Source organism: Oncorhynchus tshawytscha, linkage group LG22 (assembly GCF_018296145.1).
Source record: "Oncorhynchus tshawytscha isolate Ot180627B linkage group LG22, Otsh_v2.0, whole genome shotgun sequence".
Taxonomy (NCBI): domain Eukaryota; kingdom Metazoa; phylum Chordata; class Actinopteri; order Salmoniformes; family Salmonidae; genus Oncorhynchus; species Oncorhynchus tshawytscha.
Window position 1 is genome coordinate 25,752,151 of NC_056450.1, and position 23,507 is coordinate 25,775,657.

The 23,507-nt window shown below is 46.2% G+C and overlaps 1 protein-coding gene across 1 annotated transcript in view; it reads left to right on the top strand.

The window, feature by feature from the left end:
* LOC112222178 (cadherin-4) overlaps positions 1 to 23,507 on the top strand; it is a 519,051-nt gene that overhangs the window by 148,988 nt on the left and 346,556 nt on the right. The window lies entirely within an intron of this gene.

Consider the following 23,507-nt stretch of genomic DNA (forward strand, 5'->3'; position numbering starts at 1 on the left):
ACCCTGCCTTCATGTACATACAGTATCTACCTCAAATACCTTATCTATCCTGATGCCTAGTCACTTTACCCTGCCTTCATGTACATATAGTATCTACCTCAAATACCTTATCTATCCTGATGCCTAGTCACTTTACCCTGCCTTCATGTACATACAGTATCTACCTCAAATACCTTATCTATCCTGATGCCTAGTCACTTTACCCTGCCTTCATGTACATACAGTATCTACCTCAAATACCTTATCTATCCTGATGCCTAGTCACTTTACCCTGCCTTCATGTACATACAGTATCTACCTCAAATACCTCATCCCGCTGCACATTGATCTGGTACTGGTGCTCCCTGTATATAGCTCCACATTGATCTGGTACTGGTACTCCCTGTATATAGCTCCACATTGATCTGGTACTGGTACTCCCTGTATATAGCTCCACATTGATCTGGTACTGGTACTCCCTGTATATAGATCCACATTGATCTGGTACTGGTACTCCCTGTATATAGCTCCACATTGATCTGGTACTGGTACTCCCTGTATATAGCTCCACATTGATCAGGTACTGGTACTCCCTGTATATAGCTCCACATTGATCTGGTACTGGTACTACCTGTATATAGCTCCACATTGATCTGGTACTGGTACTCCCTGTATATAGCCTCAGATTGATCTGGTACTGGTACTCCCTGTATATAGCTCCACATTGATCTGGTACTGGTACTACCTGTATATAGCTCCACATTGATCTGGTACTGGTACTCCCTGTATATAGCTCCACATTGATCTGGTACTGGTACTCCCTGTATATAGCCTCACATTGATCTGGTACTGGTACTCCCTGTATATAGCCTCACATTGATCTGGTACTGGTACTCCCTGTATATAGCTCCACATTGGTCTGGTACTGGTACTCCCTGTATATAGCTCCACATTGATCTGGTACTGGTACTCCCTGTATATAGCTCCACATTGATCTGGTACTGGTACTACCTGTATATAGCTCCACATTGATCTGTTACTGGTACTCCCTGTATATAGCTCCACATTGATCTGGTACTGGTACTCCCTGTATATAGCCTCACATTTATCTGGTACTGGTACTCCCTGTATATACTGTAGCTCCATGGATTTTATTTTATTCCTCACGTACCTATTTTATTTGTATTTTTAACTGCATTGTTGGGAAGGGCTCATAAGTAAGCATTTCACGGCAACATCTACACCAGTTGTATTGGTTTTATTTGACTTTACCTGCTATTCTCTGCTGCACAGGCTGGGAGAGACAGGGGTGAAACAGGGGCTTGGTGATGGGGGGTTTGTGTGTGTCTTGATCTGGGGGGGTGATACTACCTGTATATAGCTCCACATTGATCTGGGGGTTTGTGTGTGTCTTGGTACTGGGGGGTTGGTGATGGGGTGTTTGTGTGTGTCTTGGGGGGTTGGTGATGGTACTGGGGGTTTGTGTGTGTCTTGGGGGGGTTGGTGATGGGGGTGTTTGTGTGTGTCACATTGATCTGGGGGGTCTGGTGATGGGGGTGTTCCACATTGATCTGGTACTGTGTGTCTTGGGGGGGTTGGTGACTGGGGGTGTTTGTGTGTGTCTTGGGGGGTTGGTGATGGTACTGGTACTCCCTTTGTGTGTGTCTTGGGGGGTTGGTGATGGGGGTGTTTGTGTGTGTCTGGTACTCCCTGTATATAGCTCCACATTGGGGGATTGGTGATGATCTGGTACTGGGGGTGTTTGTGTGTGTCTTGGGGGGTTGGTGATGATCTGGGGGGTGTTTGTGTGTTTCTTATAGCTCCACATTGGGGGTTGGTGATGGGGGGGTGTTTGTGTATCTGGGGTGTCTTGGGGGGGGTGTCATTGGGGGTGATGGGGGTGTTTGTGTGTGTCTTGGGGGTTGGTGATGGGGGGGGGTGTTTGTGTGTGTCTTGGTGAGTTGGTGGGGGGTGTTTGTGTGTGTCTTGGGGGGTTGGTGATGGGGGTTTGTGTGTGTCTTGGGGGGGGTTGGTGATGGGGGGGGTTTTGTGTGTCTTGGTGATGGGGGGGGGGTTGGTGATGGGGGTGTTTGTGTGTGTTTTGGGGGGGGGTGATGGGGGGTGTTGATGGGGGGGTTGGTGATGGGGGTGTTTGTGTCTTGGGGGTTGGTGATGGGGGGTTTTGTGTGTGTCTTGGGGGTTGGTGATGGGGGGGGTGTTTTGTGTTTGTCTTGTCTTGGGGGGTTGGTGATGGGGGTTTTGTGTGTGTCTTGGGGGTTGGTGATGGGGGTGTTTGTGTGTGTCTTGTGTCTTGGGGGGGGGGGTTGTGTCTTGATGTGTGTCTTGGGGGGGGGTGTTTTGTGTGTCTTGTCTTGGGGGTTGGTGATGGGGGGGGTTTTGTGTGTGTCTTGGGGGGTTGGTGATGGGGGTGTTTGTGTGTGTCTTGGGGGTTGGTGATGGGGGTTTTGTGTGTGTCTTGGGGGTTGGTGATGGGGGGTTTTGTGTGTCTTGGGGGTTGGTGATGGGGGTTTTGTGTGTGTCTTGGGGTTGGTGATGGGGGGGGTGTTTGTTGTGTATCTTGGGGGGTTGGTGATGGGGGTTTTGTGTGTCTTGGGGGGGGTTGGTGATGGGGGTTTTGTGTGTCTTGGGGGGTTGGTGATGGGGGTTTTGTGTGTGTCTTGGGGGTTGGTGATGGGGGGGGTGTTTTGTGTGTCTTGGTGGGGGGTTGGTGATGGGGGTGTTTGTGTGTGTCTTGGGGGTTGGTGATGGGGGGGTTTGTGTGTGTCTTGGGGGTTGGGGAGATTCAACAGTTTCTGTTTAAGATTCAGTCTATAGGCAGTGGTTGCAGAAACAGTGAAAAGTGAGTCACAACTTCTCACACTTTATACAGCATAGGCCTTTTCTGAGTCTCTTTTTCACGGCCCACTCGATCATTCTCTCCTCTATAGTGTAAGGGCAGAGGGAGGTCAGACTAATTGTCTATGACCAGTCCAGTACATGGCCAATGCCAGAGCTATCAGATAGGAAAATTAAAGGCTGTTCTTCTAAATGACCAAGACTTAATTAGGTTCAATCTACTGCATCAGATAACCTTGACTCACTTATGTATTACACTACACTTCCTTTCATTGGATGCAGTTCTTCTTTAATCATGTCAGCACTGAGTTTCTACTCAGTCTTCTACACCCACACCCCACCCCACCATTGTACCACAGCAGATGAACCCAGAAATGAGGTGAAGCAGCGAGGTGTAACTCATTGGGTATAATTGTATTTTCTCAGTAAATTGCCCAGAGGAGAAGAGCAGTCGTTGGTGGGGGATTAATTCAGCCTAAACTGATTTTACCCCACTGCATTTCAGCAGTTGATTAATCATTGCCTATCAGCTCTTGATTTTATATATCCATTACGTCTTAATATGATTGCCCTGGTTTAGAGAAGTTCCCTAGATTACAATACTAATCCAATGCAACATGGTGGAGAGGGAGAGGTACAGAGAGGGAGGGGAGAGGAACAGAGAGGGAGGAGAGAGGGAGAGGAACAGAGAGGGAAGGGAGGGGAACAGAGAGGGGGAGGAACAGAGAGAGAGGGAGAGGAACAGAGAGGGAGGAGAGAGGGAGAGGGACAGAGAGGGGGAGGAACAGAGAGGGAGGAGAGAGGGAGAAGAACAGAGAGGGGAGAGGTACAGAGAGGGAGAGGCACAGAGAGGGAGAGGCACAGAGAGGGAAGGGAGAGGGACAGAGAGGGAGGGGAGAGGAACAGAGGGAGGAGAGAGAGGAACAGAGAGGGAGGAGAGAGGAACAGAGGGGGAGAGGAACAGAGAGGGAGAGGAACATAGAGGGAGGAGAGATGGAGAGGAACAGAGAGAGAGGGAAGAGGGACAGAGAGGGAGGAGAGAGGAACAGAGAGGGGAGGGGAGAGGGACAGAGAGGGAGGGGAGAGGAACAGAGAGGGGAGGAGAGATGGAGAGGTAACAGAGAGGGGGGAGAGGAACAGAGCGGGAGGGGAGAGGGAGAGGAACAGAGAGGGAGGAGAGAGAGGAGATGGAGAGGTAGAGAGGGAGGGAGGAGAGATGGAGAGGAACAGAGAGGGAGAGGAACAGAGATGGAGGAGAGATGGAGAGGACCAGAGAGGGAGAGGAAGAGAGATGGAGGAGAGATGGAGAGGTCCAGAGATGGAGAGGTAACAGAGAGGGAGAGGTAACAGAGAGGGAGAGGAACAGAGAGGGAGAGGTAACAGAGAGGGAGAGGTAACAGAGAGGGAGAGGTAACAGAAAGGGAGAGGTAACAGAGAGAGATCCATAGAGATGGAGAGGTAACAGAGAGGGAGAGGAACGGGGATGGAGAGGAACAGAGGGGGAGAGGAACAGAGAGGGAGAAGAGATGGAGAGGCACAGAGATGGAGAGGTAACAGATAGGGATGAGAGATGGAGAGGTAACAGAGAGGGAGAGGTAACAGAGAGAGGGAGAGGTAACAGAGGAGGGAGAGGAACAGAGAGGGAGAGGGACAGAGGGAGGAGAGAAGGAGAGGGACAGAGAGGGAGGAGAGATGGAGAGGAACAGAGAGGGAGAGGCACAGAGAAGGAGAGGGAGAGAGAGGGAGGAGAGGGACAGAGAGGGAGGGAGAGAGAGGATGGAGGGACAGAGAGTGAGGAGAGATGGAGAGGGATGGAGAGAGAGGGAGGAGAGATGGAGAGGGACAGAGGAGGAGAGATGGAGAGGGACATAGAGGGAGGAGAGATGGAGAGGGACATAGAGGGAGAGGAGAGATGGAGAGGGACATAGAGGGAGGAGAGATGGAGAGGGACAGAGAGGGAGGAGAGATGGAGAGGAACAGAGAGGGAGGAGAGATGGAGAGGAACAGAGAGGGAGTAACAGAGATGGAGAGGTAACCGAGAGGGAGGAGAGTTGGAGAGGGACAGAGAGGGAGGAGAGATGGAGAGGAACAGAGAGGGAGAGGAACAGAGATGGAGGAGAGATGGAGAGGACCAGAGAGGGAGAGGAAGAGAGATGGAGGAGAGATGGAGAGGTCCAGAGATGGAGAGGTAACAGAGAGGGAGAGGTAACAGAGAGGGAGAGGAACAGAGAGGGAGAGGTAACAGAGAGGGAGAGGTAACAGAAAGGGAGAGGTAACAGAGAGAGATCCATAGAGATGGAGAGGTAACAGAGAGGGAGAGGAACGGGGATGGAGAGGAACAGAGGGGGAGAGGAACAGAGAGGGAGAAGAGATGGAGAGGCACAGAGATGGAGAGGTAACAGAGAGGGATGAGAGATGGAGAGGTAACAGAGAGGGAGGAGAGATGGAGAGGAACAGAGATGGAGGATAGATGGAGAGGAACAGAGAGGGAGGATAGATGGAGAGGAACAGAGAGGAAGGAGAGATGGCGAGGGACAGAGAGGAAGGAGAGATGGAGAGGGACAGAGAGGGAGAGGCACAGAGAGGGAGGAGAGAGGGACAGAGAGGGGGAGGAACAAAGAGGGAGGGGAGGGGGACAGAGAGAGAGGGGAGAGGGACAGGGAGGGAGGGGAGAGGAACAGAGAGGGAGGGGAGAGGGACAGAGAGGGAGGGGAGAGGAACAGAGAGGGAGGAGAGAAGAAAAGAGAGGGAGATGAACAGAGATGGATGAAAGAGGGAGAGGAACAGAGAGGGAGAGGAACAGCGAGGGAGGGGAGAGGCACAGAGAGGGAGGAGAGATGGAGAGGTAACAGAGAGAGGGGGAGAGAAACAGAGCGGGAGAAGAGAGGAAGAGGAACAGAGATGGAGGAGAGATGGAGAGGTAACAGAGAGGGAGAGGTAACATAAATGGAGAGGTAACAGAGAGGGAGAGGAACAGAGATGGAGATGAACAGAGATGGAGAGGTAACAGAGAGGGAGAGGAACAGAGAGGGAGAGGTAACAGAGAGGGAGAGGAACAGAGAGGGAGGACAGATGGAGAGGCACAGAGATGGAGAGGTAACAGAGAGGGAGGAGAGATGGAGAGGTAACAGAGAGGGAGGCGAGATGGAGAGGAACAGAGAGATGGAGAGGGACAGAGAGGGAGGAGAGAAGGAGAGGGACAGAGAGGGAGGAGAGATGGAGAGGAACAGAGAGGGAGGAGAGATGGAGGGGGACAGAGAGGGAGAGGGACAGAGGGAGGAGAGATGGAGAGGAACAGAGAGGGAGATGGACAGAGAGGGAGGAGAGATGGAGAGGTAACAGAGAGGGAGGAGAGAGTGGGTATGAAGATGTGGAGACAGAGGAGAGGGAGAGGAAGAGAGTAGGGATCGGAAGAGGGGAATAAATGGGAGATAGAGGTGTGGGAGGAAGAGCGAGAGAGAGATTAACACCAGACTCGTACATTTCCTCAGTGAAAACAATGTACTAAGCAAATATCAGACCACATATTCACCCTGCTAACCCTAATTGACAGACAAACAAACCAAAACAAAGGCAAAGTCTTCTCATGCTCTGTTGATTTCGAAAAAGCCTTTGACTCAATTTGGCATGAGGATCTGCTATACAATTGATTGAAAGTGGTGTTGAGGGAAAAACATACGACATTATAAAATGAATGTACAGTACACAAACAACAAGTGTGCTGTTAAAATAGGCAAAAAACAACACATTTCTTACCACATGGCCGTGGGGTGAGACAGGGATGCAGCTTAAGCCCCACCCTCTTCAACACACATATCCGCGAATTGGCGAGGGAACTAGAACAGTCTGCGGCACCCGGGCTTACCCTACTAGAATCTGAAGTCAAATGTCTACTGTTTACTGATGATCTGGTGCTTCTGTCACCAACCAAGGAGGGCCTACAGCAGCACCTAGATATTCTGCACATATTCTGTCAGACCTGGGCCCTGACAGGAAATCTCAGTAAGACCAAAATAATGGTGTTCCAAAAAAGGTCCGGTCGCCAAGACTACAAATACAAATTCCATCTAGACACCGTTGCCCTAGAGCACACAAAAAACATCAGCCTAAACATCAGCGCCACAATTTACTTCCACAAAGCTGTGAACAATCTGAGAGACAAGGCAACAAGGGCATTCTATGCCATCAAAAGGAAGAATAAAATTGACATACCAATTAGGATCTGGCTAAAAATACTTGAATCAGTTATAGAACCCATTGCCCTTTATGGTTGTGAGGTCTGGGGTCTGCTCACTGCCCACAAAATGAGGTGGAAACTGAGCTGCACACCTAACTTCCTAACCAAATGTATGACCATATTAGATACACATATTTCCCTCAGATTACACAGAACCACAAAGAATTCGATCACAAACTCCCATATCTACTGGGTGAAATACCACAGTGTGACATCACAGCAGCAAGATGTGTGACCTGTTGCCACAAGAAAACATCAACCAGTGAAGAACAAACACCATTGTAAACACAGCCCCTCATTTATGTTGATTTATTTTCCCTTTTGTATTGGAACCATTTGCACATCATTACAACACTGTTTATTTACATAATATGACATTAGTAATGTCTTTATTCTTTTGGAACTTCTGTGAGTGTAATGTTTACTGTTCATTTGTATTGTTTATTTCACTTTTGTATATTATTGACTTCACTTGCTTTGGCAACATTAACATATGTTTCCCATGCCAATAAAGCTCCTTGAATTGAATTAGAGAGAGAGAGTTGAGAGAGTTGAGAGGAAGAAGGTTTAAGGGGGATTTCTCTTCTCTAATGCAATCAAATAATATTATTGAGCAAGGATTTGTTTTTGAAATTTCACATTCATTTAAATCCTGTCAAATTTGCAGAGACATGTTTTATCCGGACTTTGAGTGTGTTTAGTTATCACAGTTAACTGTGTGTGTGCGTCCACCTTCATGCCCTCTGTGCAAGGGACTGCTGCATGCAGGCTTTTGAATAAATAATTGAAGGTGTTGCTGAATTATTAAGTGAATTACGCTCCACACCTAATTAGTGTACTCCTCGACAGTCCTACATTTAACCGCTGACCAGGGTGCCCCCGAAGACCTGCATTTTGACCTCAGTGACAATCTTATACTTTTTCCTTCTCTCTATCCCCCTTCCTTCCTTCCTTCCATCCATCCATCCTTCCGTCTTTCCTTCCTTCCTTCCTTACTTCCTCTCTTCTCAGACTATCCCTTAGTTCTCTTCCCTAGTCTTCCCTGGCCTTTTAAGATGTGCTGTATGGTATTGTTCAGGGCATTAACATTAGATATCCTAGGGAGATGAAAGCAGAGGCATGTGAGATGATCTAAGTGGCTGAAGGATCATGATTATTTACAGTTGGAAATACTGTAATTACATATAATTACTCCTTTTTCAGATGTAATGCAGAGGAAAATGTGTGTTGTTTTGACTGTGTTGGAGAGGAAGTGGTGAAATAGAGAGTAGATTAAGTTTAATGGGTTATGTAGGGTGTTTGTGTGTGGTGTTCTGGGGAGGCTGTTCACCCAGCCAGGGGTAGGCCTACTGAGGGTGTGTGTGTGTCCTGGGGAGGATGTTCACCCAGCCAGGGGTAGGCCTACTGAGGGTGTGTGTGTTCTGGGGAGGATGTTGACCGAGCCAGGGGTAGACCTCGTGAGGGTTTATGTTAGAGGTCGACTGATTAATCGGAATGGCCGATTAATTAGGGCCGATTTGAAGTTTTCATAACAATCGGAAATTTGTATTTTTGGGTGCCGATTTTGCTGATAAAAAAAACTTTTAATTTAATCTTTATTTAACTAGGCAAGTCAGTTAAGAATACATTCTTATTTTCAATGACTGCCTAGGAACGAGGCAGAATGACAGATTTTTACCTTGTCAGCTCGGGGGATCGAATCTTGCAAACTTACAGTTAACTAGTCCAACACTCTAACCACCTGCCTCACGAGGAGCCTGCCTGTTACACGAATGCAGTAAGCCAAGGTAAGTTGCTAGCTAGCATTAAACTTATCTTATAAAAAACAATAAATCAACGACTGTCGTTGCTCCAATGTGTACTCCAATGTGTACAATACACAAGTATATATGTTTAAACCTGCATATTTAGCTAAAATAAATCCAGGTTAGCAGGCAATATTAACCAGGTGAAATTGTGTCACTTCTCTTGCGTTCATTGCACGCAGAGTCAGGGTATATGCAACAGTTTGGGCCGCCTGGCTCTTTGCGAACTAATTTGCCAGAATTTTACATAATTATGACATAACATTGAAGGTTGTGCAATGTAACAGGAATATTTAGACTCATGGATGCCACCCGTTAGATAAAATACGGAACGGAATAAACGTTTTGTTTTTGAGGTGGTATTTTCCGGATTTGACCTAAGGCTCGTATTTCTGTGTGTTTATTATAGTTAAGTCTATGATTTAATATTTGATAGAGCAGTCTGACTGAGGGATGGTAGGCAGCAGCAGGCTCGTAATAGTCAAAGGTATATGGTTTAGAGAGAAATAGCCGACGCGTTATAATTCCTGTAATAACTTGCGGCTGAACTTGAAAGGGGTTCCTTCGTTATTTTACCATTCATGTCTTCCATAGAGAATGTCTTGATCTACTTCAGATAAGGTCTGTGTTTCGTGCAGGCTTAAACCACCTCTGTTCATGTCTTCCATACAGAATGTCTTGATCTACTTCAAATAAGGTCTGTGTTTCGTTCAGGCTTAAACCGCCTCTGTTCATGTCTTCCATACAGAATGTCTTGATCTACTTCAAATAAGGTCTGTGTTTCGTTCAGGCTTAAACCGCCTCTGTTCATGTCTTCCATAGAGAATGTCTTGATCTACTTCAGATAAGGTCTGTGTTTCGTGCAGGCTTAAACCGCCTCTGTTCATGTCTTCCATAGAGAATGTCTTGATCTACTTCAAATAAGGTCTGTGTTTCGTTCAGGCTTAAACCGCCTCTGCGTTTTGATACCCGTGTAAATCTCACTAGGATAAGGTAACACTTGTCAACATATTGTCATAAATCCACTCGACAAAATGTTTTATCTTCGCTTATATTTAGCCAATATTGATCAGAGTTACCTTGTTCTATGGATATCTACACAGTTATAAAATTGGCAATTGTGGTGTAAGCCTACACGAAACACAGACCTTATTTTAAGTGAATCTAAAAATATCCTATGGAATAAATGAATGAAGGAACCACTTTTCAGATTTTGCTAGAAGGTGTCATGGGAATTATGACTCGCACTTTGGTAGTCAATTCTTACCATGTCCATTGTTATTAAAAAATAGGATTTCCTGCATATTGAAATGAGTTTTAGTTTTCAACATTCATCACAGGTAACTTAAACTCTATTTTTATTCAAACAGTTGAGAGTATTTGTCTCCTAAGCAGACTCTTCAGTATCATTGTCACTTCAGAGCTGTGTGTGTGTTTTACAGATGGCAGAGAAAAGCAGAGCACCAGTGTGGGACTATTACATGGAATTGGCACCAGGGAAAGCAAGGTGTCTTATTTGTGATAAAGATGTAAGCATGTGGTCAGCAACGGCTAATTCAAAAAATACCACCAACCTGTGGAATCACCTTAAGAACACCCATCCAAAAGCCCATAATATGTATTATATTAAGTTAAAATAGAAGTGTTCATTCAGTATTGTTGCAATTGTCATTATTACAAAAATGTATATATATATATATATATATACAGTACATTTTAAAAATCGACCGATTAATCGGTATCGGCCCTTTTTGTGCTCCAATAATCAGTATCGGCGTTGAAAAATCATAATCGGTCGACCTCTAGTGTGTGTCATGGGGAGGATGTTGACCCAGCCAGAGGTAGGCCTACTGAGGGTTTATGCTAGTTCCCCAGAGAGGCTCTATGTTGGGTTGAGAAGGGAATTAGTCACCTAGTCTCATAACAACAACAAAAAATATTGTCACATAAACCAGACATGTGCAGTGAAATGTATTGATTTTCAGGGTCAGCCATAATAATGCGCCTCAAAATAAGGGTTAAATGCCTTGCTAAAGGGCACAAAGACACATTTTTGTCAGCTCGGGTACATCCAACAAATTATTCAACAAACTACATTCCACAATACTTACATCCAACACGACCCACATCGCACAATACTTTCATCCCACAATACTTTCATCCCACAATACCTACATCCAACACGACCCACATCGCACAATACTTTCATCCCACAATACTTTCATCCCACAATACTTTCATCCCACAATACTTTCATCCCACAATACTTACATCCAACACGACCCACATCGCACAATACTTTCATCCCACAATACTTTCATCTCACAATACCTACATTCAACACTACCTATGTCAAACAATACTTACAACCAACATTCCACAATACCTAAATCCAACACTACCTACATCTCACAATACCTACGTTCCACAATACCTACGTTCCACAATACCTACGTTCCACAATACCTACGTTCCACAATACCTACACTCCACAATACCTACACCCCACAATACCTACGTTCCACAATACCTACACCCCACAATACCTACATCTCACAATACCTACGTTCCACAATACCTACGTTCCACAATACCTACGTTCCACAATACCTACGTTCCACAATACCTACGTTCCACAATACCTACACCCCACAATACCTACACCCCACAATACCTACGTTCCACAATACCTACACCCCACAATACCTACGTTCCCACAATACCTACGTTCCACAATACCTACGTTCCACAATACCTACGTTCCACAATACCTACGTTCCACAATACCACGTTCCACAATACCTACACCCCACAATATCTACACCCCACAATACCTACGTTCCACAATACCTACGTTCCACAATACCTACGTTCCACAATACCTACGTTCCACAATACCTACGTTCCACAATACCTACACCCCACAATATCTACACCCCACAATACCTACACCCCACAATATCTACACCCCACAATACCTACACCCCACAATACCTATACCCCACAATACCTACGTTCCACAATACCTACACACCACAATACCTACGTTCCACAATACCTACGTTCCACAATACCTACGTTCCACAATACCTACACCCCACAATATCTACACCCCACAATACCTACACCCCACAATACCTACACCCCACAATACCTACACCCCACAATACGTACACCACACAATACCTACACCCCACAATACCTACAGCCCACAATACCTACACCCCACAATACCTACAGCCCACAATATCTACACCCCACAATACCTACAGCCAGTAGCGTGCCGTGGTTCTGGGGCCTGGGCCTTCAGTGAAGTCCTACACAGTCCCACCTGAATTAATCCACCTCTTATTACCATCATTATGATGCCATGGCTCTAGACACTATACATTTAGACAGAAACGCAGTATAACCAGGTGTTGCGTCACCTTGAAATTGACATTTTTATTCAGAGAATTGCAGGGGAAGAGTACAATACCTTTTCATTGTGCAGCTTCGTTGCCCTGCGCGCTTGTTCGTTGAGCTGTAGATCCACTCCGGTGTCCCCAAAAGTTTTCAAAAGCACCATTGCTTGTAAATGCCCAGCCGTACTTTGGTGTCTCGTTGCTGCCTTGGTTAGACAACTCAGGTTTGCAAAGCCAGTGTGGCTCCAAACACCAAATCGATCACTTGCACATAATAGGCATTCCCAGCAGTTTGCAGTGCTTCTCGGAGCCTGTGAGTCATTGATTGCGCCCATAGTTGAAAGTGTCAAACGAACCCCTTTCCCGACTGTGACAGGCTTTGTAGCGTCGGCGTCTACCTCTCCTGACAATGTCTAACTTTTCTTGAAAACTTTGACTTGAGAATGGCGTTATAATTATATCCTCGACCAAATCGATATCTTCTCCTTCCGCCATTGTGGGTTGAAAAAACAGCTTAGTAGTACGCAAATTAATTTGTTGATCAATTTCAGTTTCCTAGTTCTGAGGTTCTGCATTGACCTGCCCATATAGGACCTGCCTCTCAATATTGGTAATCCAATCAAAAGACGTGCACGCACTACGCCTGCTAGCTGGCTCCTGTGTAACACTGGAGCCAGCCAGCAGGCGTACAATAGCCAACTCTAAAGCTGATTGGTTGACACTACATTTTAATTTCCATTCACTTTAAGCTACAAGCGCCCGCACTGTTGATTCTGAAGGCCTGAGGGAAGATTTTAGACCCCTGGCAACACATGATGGCTGAATATGATTGGATAAAAGATCTAACATAAAGACCAGCCCTCCAAATCTCAACCTGGGGCTGGAAGCAGTGCAACCAAGAGGAAAGCTATGAAATGAAGAGTATAACTCTTACTCTGGGGAATAATTGAATACATATTTGTGGGAAAATATATCTTTTTTAAAATTATATTCCGATGATGTTTAGGCCAGCAGAGAAGGCCTTGCTGGCCCTGACGGCCCACCACTGCCTACACCCCACAATACCTACACCCCACAATACCTACACCCCACAATACCTACACCCCACAATACGTACACCCCACAATACCTACACCCCACAATACCTACACCCCACAATACCTACACCCCACAATACCTACACCCCACAATACCTACACCCCACAATACCTACACCCCACAACACCCCACAATACACCCCACAATACCTACACCCCACAATACCTACACCCCACAATACCTACACCCCACAATACCTACACCCCACAATACCTACACCCCACAATACCTACACCCCACAATACCTACACCCCACAATACCTACACCCCACAATACCTACACCCCACAATACCTACACCCCACAATACCTACACCCCACAATACCTACACCCCACAATACCTACACCCCACAATACCTACACCCCACAATACCTACACCCCACAATACCTACACCGCACAATACCTACACCCCACAATACCTACACCCCACAATACCTACACCCCACAATACCTACACCCCACAATACCTACACCCCACAATACCTACACCCCACAATACGTACACCGCACAATACCTACACCCGACAATACCTACCCCCACAATACCTACCCCCACAATACCTACCCCCACAATACCCTACACCCCACAATACCTACACCCCACAATACCTACACCCCACAATACCTACAGCCCACAATACCTACACCCCACAATACCTACACCCCACAATACCTACATTCCACAATACCTACGTACCTACACCCCACAATACCTACACCCCACAATACCTACACGTTACCTACCCCACAATACCTACACCCCACAATACCTACGTTCCACAATACCTACGTTCCACAATACCTACGTTCCACAACACCTACGTTCCACAACACCTACGTTCCACAATACCTACACCCCACAATACATACACCGCACAATACGTACACCCCACAATACCTACACCCCACAATACCTACACCCCACAATACCAACACCCCACAATACCTACACCCCACAATACCTACACCCCACAATACCTACACCCCACAATACCTACACCCCACAATACGTACACCGCACAATACCTACACCCAAAATACCTACACCCCACAATACCTACACCCCACAATACGTACACCACACAATACCTACACCGCACAATACCTACACCCCACAATACCTACACCCCACAATACCTACACCCCACAATACCTACACCGCAAAATATGTACAGCCCACAATACCTACAGCCCATAATACCTACACCCCACAATACCTACATTCCACAATACCTTCATCACAAAATACCTACATCACAAAGTACCTACACCCCACAATACCTACACCCCACAATACGTACACCGCACAATACCTACACCGCACAATACCTACACCCCACAATACCTACACCCCACAATACCTACACCCCACAATACCTACATTCCACAATACCTACATTCCACAATACCTTCATCACAAATGACCTACATCACAAAGTACCTACACCCCACAATACCTACACCGCACAATACCTACACCACACAATACCTACACCCCACAATACCTACACCCCACAATACCTACACCCCACAATACCTACACCCCACAATACCTACACCGCACAATACCTACACCCCACAATACCTACACCCCACAATACCTACACCCCACAATATCTACACCCCACAATATCTACACCCCACAATACCTACACCCCACAATACCTACACCCCACAATACCTACACCCCACAATACCTACATTCCACAATACCTGCACCCCACAATACCTAAATTCCACAATACCTACACCCCACAATACCTACATCCCATACTACCTACATCCAACACTACACACGTTAATATTTACACCTGTACAGACAAACTTTTACACACATCAGCTATTATTTGAGAGAGAAAAAAAGAGTTGGTGGGGACATAGACAGGGAGTGAGGCAAGAAGGGCATTCTATGCCATCAAAAGGAACATAAATTTCAACATACCAATTAGGATCTGGCTAAAAATACTTGAATCAGTCATAGAGCCCATTGCCCTTTATGGTTGTGAGGTCTGGGGTCTGCTCACCAACCAAGACTTCACAAAATGGGACAAACACCAAATTGAGACTCTGCACGCAGAATTCTGCAAAAATATCCTCCGTGTACAACGTAGAACACCAAATAATGCATGCAGAGCAGAATTAGGCCGATACCCACTAATTATCAAAATCCAGAAAAGAGCTGTTAAATTCTATAACCACCTAAAAGGAAGCGATTCCCAAACCTTCCACAACAAAGCCATCACCTACAGAGAGATGAACCTGGAGAAGAGTCCCCTAAGCAAGCTGGTCCTGGGGCTCTGTTCACAAACACACCCTACAGAGTCCCAGGACAGCAGCACAATTAGACCCAACCAAATCATGAGAAAACAAAAAGATAATTACTTGACACATTGGAAAGAATTAACAAAAAAACTGAGCAAACTAGATATTTGCTATTTGGCCCTACACAGAGAGTACACAGCGGCATACCTGACCACTGTGACTGACCCAAAATTAAGGAAAGCTTTGACTATGTACAGACTCAGCGAGCATAGCCTTGCTATTGAGAAAGGCCGCCGTAGGCAGACATGGCTCTCAAGAGAAGACAGGCTATGTGCTCACTGCCCACAAAATGAGGTGGAAACTGAGCTGCACTTCCTAACCTCCTGCCCAATGAATGACCATATTAGAGAGACATATTTCCCTCAGATTACACAGATCCACAAAGAATTCGAAAACAAATCCAATTTTGAAAAACTCCCATATCTACTGGGTGAAATTCCACAGTGTGCCATCAAAGCAGCAAGATTTGTGACCTGTTGCCACGAGAAAAGGGCAACCAGTGAAGAACACGCACCATTGTAAATACAACCCATATCTATGCTTATTTATTTTATCTTGTGTCCTTTACCATTTGTACATTGTTAAAACACTGTATATATATATATATAATATGACATTTGTAATGTCTTTATTGTTTTGAAACTTCTGTATGTGTGATGTCTACTGTTAATTTTTATTGTTTATTTCACTTTATATATTATCTACCTCACTTGCTTTGTCAATGTTAACACATGTTTCCCATGCCAATAAAGCCCTTGAATTGAATTGAATTGAATTGAGAGGGGGGGCAGAGAAAGAGAGAGGGGACAGAGACAGAGAGAGAGTGGGAGATAGAGACAGAGAAAGAGAGGGGGGGACAGAGAAGAGAGGGGACAGAGACACAGAGAGAGGGGGACAGAGACAGTGCGATAGAGAGAGGGGGACAGAGACAGGGAGAGAGGGGGACAGAGACAGAGAGAGTGAGTGGGAGACAGAGACATAGGGGGACAGAGACAGAGAGAGTGGGAGACAAGAGGCAGAGAGGGGGGGACAGAGACAGTGAGGAGAGAGAGGGGGACAGAGAGAGTGAGGGGGACAGAGAGAGAGAGGGGGACAGAGAGAGAGAGGGGGACAAGAGAGAGAGAGGGGGACAGAGAGAGAGAGGGGGAGATAGAGAGAGGGGGACAGAGAGAGAAAGAGGGGGACAGAGAGAGAAAGGGGGACAGAGAGAGAGAGGGGGACAGAGAGAGAGAGGGGGACAGAGACAGAGAGAGAGGGGGAGACAGAGAGAGAGTGGGAGACAGAGACACAGAGAGAGAGGGGGACAGAGACACAGAGAGAGGGGGAACAGAGAGTGAGTGGGAGACAGAGACATAGGGGGACAGAGACAGAGGGAGAGGGAGACAAGAGACAGAGGGGGACAGAGACAGTGAGATAGAGAGAGTGGGACAGAGACAGAGAGAGAGTGGGAGACAGAGAGGGGGACAGAGACAGTGAGATAGAGAGAGGGGGACAGAAACAGAGAAATAGGGGGGTATAGACAGAGAAAGAGAGGGGGCTTAGACAGCGAGAGAGGGGGCTTAGACAGCGAGAGAGGGGGACAGAGACAGAGAGAGGGGGGACAGAGACAGAGAGAGGGGGACAGAGACAGAGAGAGGGGGACAGAGACAGTTAGAGAGGAGGGACAGAGACAAAGGGGGGTACAGAGACGGGGGGCAGAAACAGAGAGAGAAAGAAAAGGAGAATTCGAGATGCCATGTCAAGGCCTATTCAATTAGCTGCATTTCAAATAAAAATCTAATCAAATGTTATTGGTCACATACACATGGTTAGCAGATGTTAATGTGAGTGTAGCGAAATACTTGTGCTTCTAGTTCTGACAGTGCAGTAATATCTAACAATTAATCTAACAATTCCCAAAAACAACCTAATAGACACAAATCTAAAAAGTAATCTAACAATCCCCAACAACTACCGAATACACACAAATCTAAAAGGGTGAATGAGAATATGTACATACAGTATAATCATCCCCCTTGGCGTTTTTCCTATTTTGTTGAATTACAACCTGTAATTTAAATGGATTTTTATTTGGATTTCATGTAACGGACGTACACAAAATAGTCCAAATTGGTGAAGTGAAATGAAAAAAAAATGACTCAATTACCTACCAATTACCTTCAGAAGTCACATAATAAGTTAAAGAAAGTCCATCTATGTGTAATCTAAGTGTCACATGATCTCAGTATATATACACCTGTTCCTAAAGGCCCCAGAGTCTGCAACACCACTAAGCAAGTGGCACCCCCAAGCAAGCGGCACCATGAAGGCCAAGAAGCTCTCCAAACAGGTCAGAAACAAAGTTGTGGAGAAGTACAGATCAGGGTTGGGTTATAAAAAACTTTGAACATCCCTTGGAGCACCATTAAATCTATTATTAAAAAATGGAAAGAATATGGCACCACAACAAACCTGCCAAGAGAGGGCCGCCCACCAAAACTCACGGACCAGGCAATGAGGGCATTAATCAGAGAGGCAACAAAGAGACCAAAGATAACCCTGAAGGAGCTGCAAAGCTCCACAGCGGAGATTGTAGTATCTGTCCATAGGACCACTTTAAGCCGTACACTCCACAGAGCTGGGCTTTACAGAAGAGTGGCCAGAAAAAAAAACAGTGCTTAAAGAAAGAAATAAGCAAACACATTTGGTGTTCACCAAAAGGCATGTGTGAGACTCCCCAAACATATGGAAGAAGGTACTCTGGTCGGATGAGACTAAAATGTAGCTTTTTGGCCATCAAGGAAAAAGCTATGTCTGGTGCAAACTCAACACCTCTCATCACCCCAAGAACAACATTCCCACAGTTAAGCATGGTGGTGGCAGCATCATGCTGTGGGGATGTTTTTCATCGGCAGGGACTGGAAAACTGGTCAGAATTGAATAAATGATGGATGGCACTAAATACAGGGAATAGTTATGCATGATCAACTTTTCCGTTTTTTTGTCTTATTTCTTGTTTGTTTCACAATAAAAAATATTTTGCATTTTCAAAGTGGTAGGCATGTTGTGTAAATCAAATGATACAACCCCATGATACAACCCTCCCAAAATCTATTTTAATTCCAGGTTGTAAGTCAAGAAAATAGGAAAAATGCCAAGGGGGGTTAATACTTTCGCAAGCCACTGAGTATGGATGAGCGATGGCCGAGCTGCATAGGCTTGGTGCAGTAGATGGTATAAAATACAGTATATACATGTGATATAAGTAATGTAAGTTATGTAAACATTTTTAAAATGACAATATTTAAAGTGGCATTGTTTTAAAGTGACCAGTGATTTATTAAATTGTCCAGTGATTGGGTCTCAATGTAGACAGGAGTCTCTCTGAGTTAGTGATTGCTGTTTAGCAGTCTGGTAGCCTTGAGAAAGAAGCTGTTTCTCAATCTCTCATTCCCAGCTTTGATGCACCTGTACTGATCTCACCTTCTGGATGATAGTGGTGTGAACAGGCAGTGGCTTGGGTGGTTGTTGTCCTTGATGATCTTTTTGACCTTCCTGTGATATCGGGTGTTGTAGGTGTCCTGGATGGCAGGTAGTTTGCTCCCGGTGATGTGTTGTGCAGACCGCACCACCCTCTGGAGAGCCTTGCGGTTGAGGGCTGTGCAGTTGCCGTACCAGGCTGTGATACAGCCCGACAGGATGCGTTCGATTGTGCGTCTGTAAAAGTTTGTCCGGGTTTTAGGTGACAAGCCAAATTTCTTCAGCCTCCTGAGGTTGCACCTTCTTCACCACATTGTCTGTGTGGGTGGACTATTTCAGTTTATCTGTGATGTGTACACCCAGGAACTTAAAACTTTCCACCTTCTCCACTGCTGTCCCTTCGATGTGGATAGGGGGGTGCTCCCTCTACTGTTTCCTGAAGTCCACGATCATCTCCTTTGTTTTGTTGACATTGAGTGAGAGGTTGTTTTCCTGACACCACACTCCGAGTGCCCTGTTACAGGAATTAAATTCCTACATGTTTTAATACCCAATTAAAATTAAACACTCTGTCAATTCCTAAGAATTTGTAAGACACTTATTTGCATAAAATGGATAAAATGGCCCCAGTGTTGAGGGTCAGCAATGTTCCTTCCTTCACCACCTGGGGGCGGCCCATCAGAAAGTCCAGGACCCAGTTGCACAGGGAGGGGTTGAGACCCAGGGCCTCCAGCTTGATGATGAGCTTGGAGGGTACTATGGTGTTAAATGCTGAGCTGTAGTCAAGGTACAGCATTCTTACATAGGTATTATTTTTGTCCAGATGGGATAGGTCAGTGTGCAGTGTGATGGCCATTGCGTCATCTGTGGACCTGTTGGGGTGGTATGCAAACTGAAGTGGGTTTAGTGTGGCCGGTAAGGTGGAGGTGATATGATCTTTGACTAGTCTCTCAAAGCACTTCATGATGACAGAAGTGAGTGCTACGGGGCGGTAGTCATTTAGTTCAGTTATCTTTGCCTTCTTGGGTACAGGAACAATGGTAGACATCTTGAAGCATGTGGGGACAACAGACTGGGATAGGGAGCGATTAAATATGTCCGTAAACACACCAGCCAGCTGGTCTGCGCATGCTCTGAGGACGCAGCTAGGGATGCCATCTGGTCCAGCAGACGCTGAGGACGCAGCTAGGGATGCCGTCTGGTCCAGCAGACTCTGAGGACGCAGCTAGGGATGCCGTCTGGTCCAGCAGACTCTGAGGACGCAGCTAGGGATGCTGTCTGGTCTAGCAGACTCTGAGGACGCAGCTAGGGATGCCGTCTGGTCCAGCAGACTCTGAGGACGCAGCTAGGGATGCTGTCTGGTCCAGCAGACTCTGAGGACGCAGCTAGGGATGCCGTCTGGTCCAGCAGACTCTGAGGACGCAGCTAGGGATGCCGTCTGGTCCAGCAGACTCTGAGGACGCAGCTAGGGATGCCGTCTGGTCTAGCAGACTGAGGACGCAGCTAGGGATGCCGCCTGGTCCAGCAGACTCTGAGGACGCAGCTAGGGATGCCGTCTGGTCCAGCAGACTCTGAGGACGCAGCTAGGGATGCCGTCTGGTCCAGCAGACTCTGCCATATACTTCTCGTGTCTGAGCCGTTAAATTGCGATTCCACCTTATCCCAGTACCGGCAATTTGCTTGTTTGATTTGCTTGTGGAAGGAATAACTGCATTGTATTATATTCTGCCAATTCACCAGACCTCTTTCCATGGTTAAATGCGGTGGTTCGCGCTTTCAGTTTTTTGCGAGTGCCACCATCCATCCACGGTTTCTAGTTAGGGTAGGTTTTAATAGTCACAGCGGGTACGACATCTCCAATGCATTTATTTATAAATGCACTCACCGAGTCATCGTATAGATCAATGTCGTTCTCTGAGGTTGACCGGAACATATTCCAGTCCGCGTGATCAAAACAATCTTGGAGGGTGGCTTCCGATTGGTCAGACCAGCGTTGAATGGTTCTTGTTACTGGTACATCCTGTTCGAGTTTCTGCCTATAAGCCGGGACGAGCTGGATGTTGTCGTGATTGGATTTGCCGAAGGGAGGGTGGGGGAGGGCTTTGTATTAGTCAGTCACAGCAGCAGTCTCAGTCTGTTGGCCTCAAATATACAGATAGATCATGTAACGCTGTGTTGAAAACAAAAGAAGATCCGATAAATGAAGACAAAACAGCTCTCATTACTTACCAAGCCACATACTGTCTCACACTGCAGCAACACTACCTGGCTTAAACTCCTAGCTGATGATGATGATGATTATCCAATGTCATGCAGTTGGCCTATGTCTAGCTCCCTCCTTACATGAATCTACCTCTATCATCCATCCATCATTCTAGTTCATTATGTTGCCCTATTCATCCTTCTTCTCTACTGTTGTCCCAAGCATCCGCTGTAGATGAATGTGACGAACATTGAGAGGGGATTAGCAAGGTTACGATCAAGAGGGAGGCGATGGAGAAAGAAAGAAACAGTGCAGACGTGCAGTTTTGTTCAACCTCCATCTATCCAGTCTGGCCTCTGTAGAGGGATGCCGGGAATTATGTCCCCAGTACAGATCTACTCCCTTGTCCCCAGTCTCAGCTCTATACAGTCAGATAGACAGAACTGATTTCAGTCCAGTACATAGGGCTGTCTCTGTGTGTAGTAAACCGTATGAGTCACAGCAGCCTTCTCTTCCCTCCTCATCTCCCTTCACCATGGAAGCACAGTCATTGTCTTAACTACAGAGTGGGAGGCGGAGGTGGAGAGTTGGTGACATTCAATTCAGCCCAGTTCACTATTTCTATAGAGACGCACTCCATACCCACTGGGTACACACTGGTTGAATCTACATTGTTTCCATGACATTTCAATTAAATTACGTTGAACCAACATGGAATATACATTTCATTTATGTCTGTGCCCTTGTGGGTGCCCTTGTGGGTGCCCTTGTGGGTGCCCTTGTGGGTGTGTTTTTGGAATGTATAGCAGCTGTAAACGTATCTATCGATTGTGTTTTTATATGTGTGACTAATTGTTTGCTTCTCTTCTCTTTTTCATGTTTATCTTGCTTCACCCATCCTGCTTTTCAAAGCAGGTGAGAGTTTTTGTTTTGTCAGTCTGACCTCTACTCTGGATACCGCATTCATTTCCTCTCTTCCTCTTTCTCTCTCTATCCCTCCATCTCCCTCCTCCTTGGATCTCTCTCTCCCTGATCCGTGAGCGAGGATGTGGACACACAGGTTGAGTCATAGATGATTCTCTCTCATCTGCTAACAGTTTGTTGATTGTGAATATATATATATTTTTTTACAGCAGGTTGTCAGCCAGCGCATGGATGCATGAGTGAGTGTGTTTGCGTCATCGTTGTAGAGTAGGATGTGACGAACATTGAGAGTGGATTAGCAAGGTTACGATCAAGAGGGAGGAGATGAAGACGGAAAGAGAGAAAGAAAGAAAGAACAGTGCAGACCTGCTGTATTGTTCCACCTCAATCTATCCAGTCTGGCTTCTGTAGAGGGATGCAGGGAATTCTGTCCCCAGTACAGATCTACTCTCTTGTGCTCAGTCTCAGCTCTATACAGTCAGATAGACAGAACTGATCTCAGTCCAGTACATAGGGATGTGTGTGCGTAATAAAACCTAAATAGTTTCCTTCCAGAACATCGTGGAGCCATCACTCTCACTCGGGTCTCCACAGTGTCACCTCTTGACTTGGAGTGTTTGTATGAGGCTTAGCCCTGGAGTTAGCCATGCTTGCTATGCTAACAAAAGCATGCTTGGCTGTGTCTGAACCCCAACCTCTATAGCAGTTTCAGACCCCTAGTCCGGTACCACAGAAGAGAAACACAGGGGATGTGTCCAAAATGGCACCCTGGTCCCTAAATAGTACACTACGTTTAGCCAGAGCCTCATGGGTCACAGAGCCACTCAGAGCCTCACAAATGTAGTGTACTATATAGGGGATAGGGACAGATTTGAGGCCTACAGAACACACAGCACACTATATAGACTGTGCTATCAAACAGGCCACACCGCAAATGGTTAACAGTAGAACCGCCATAGGCCAACGACCACTGACGACACTGACCACCACTGACCACAAATCTGGAAAAAAAGGTATATCCTGCACCTTCCCTTACCTTTCCTAAATGTTTGTATTTTACACTGCTCATTTGTCACAATTTTAAAAGGATTTAGAGCCAATTCCTAACTTAATCTGCCAAGTCAGAGTGCTGTAGAATGTTGGTACCCAGCCAGGTGTCTCTCCTCACTGAATGAATGACAATGGATGAATGGGCGATAATTGTGCACCTTACTTCAC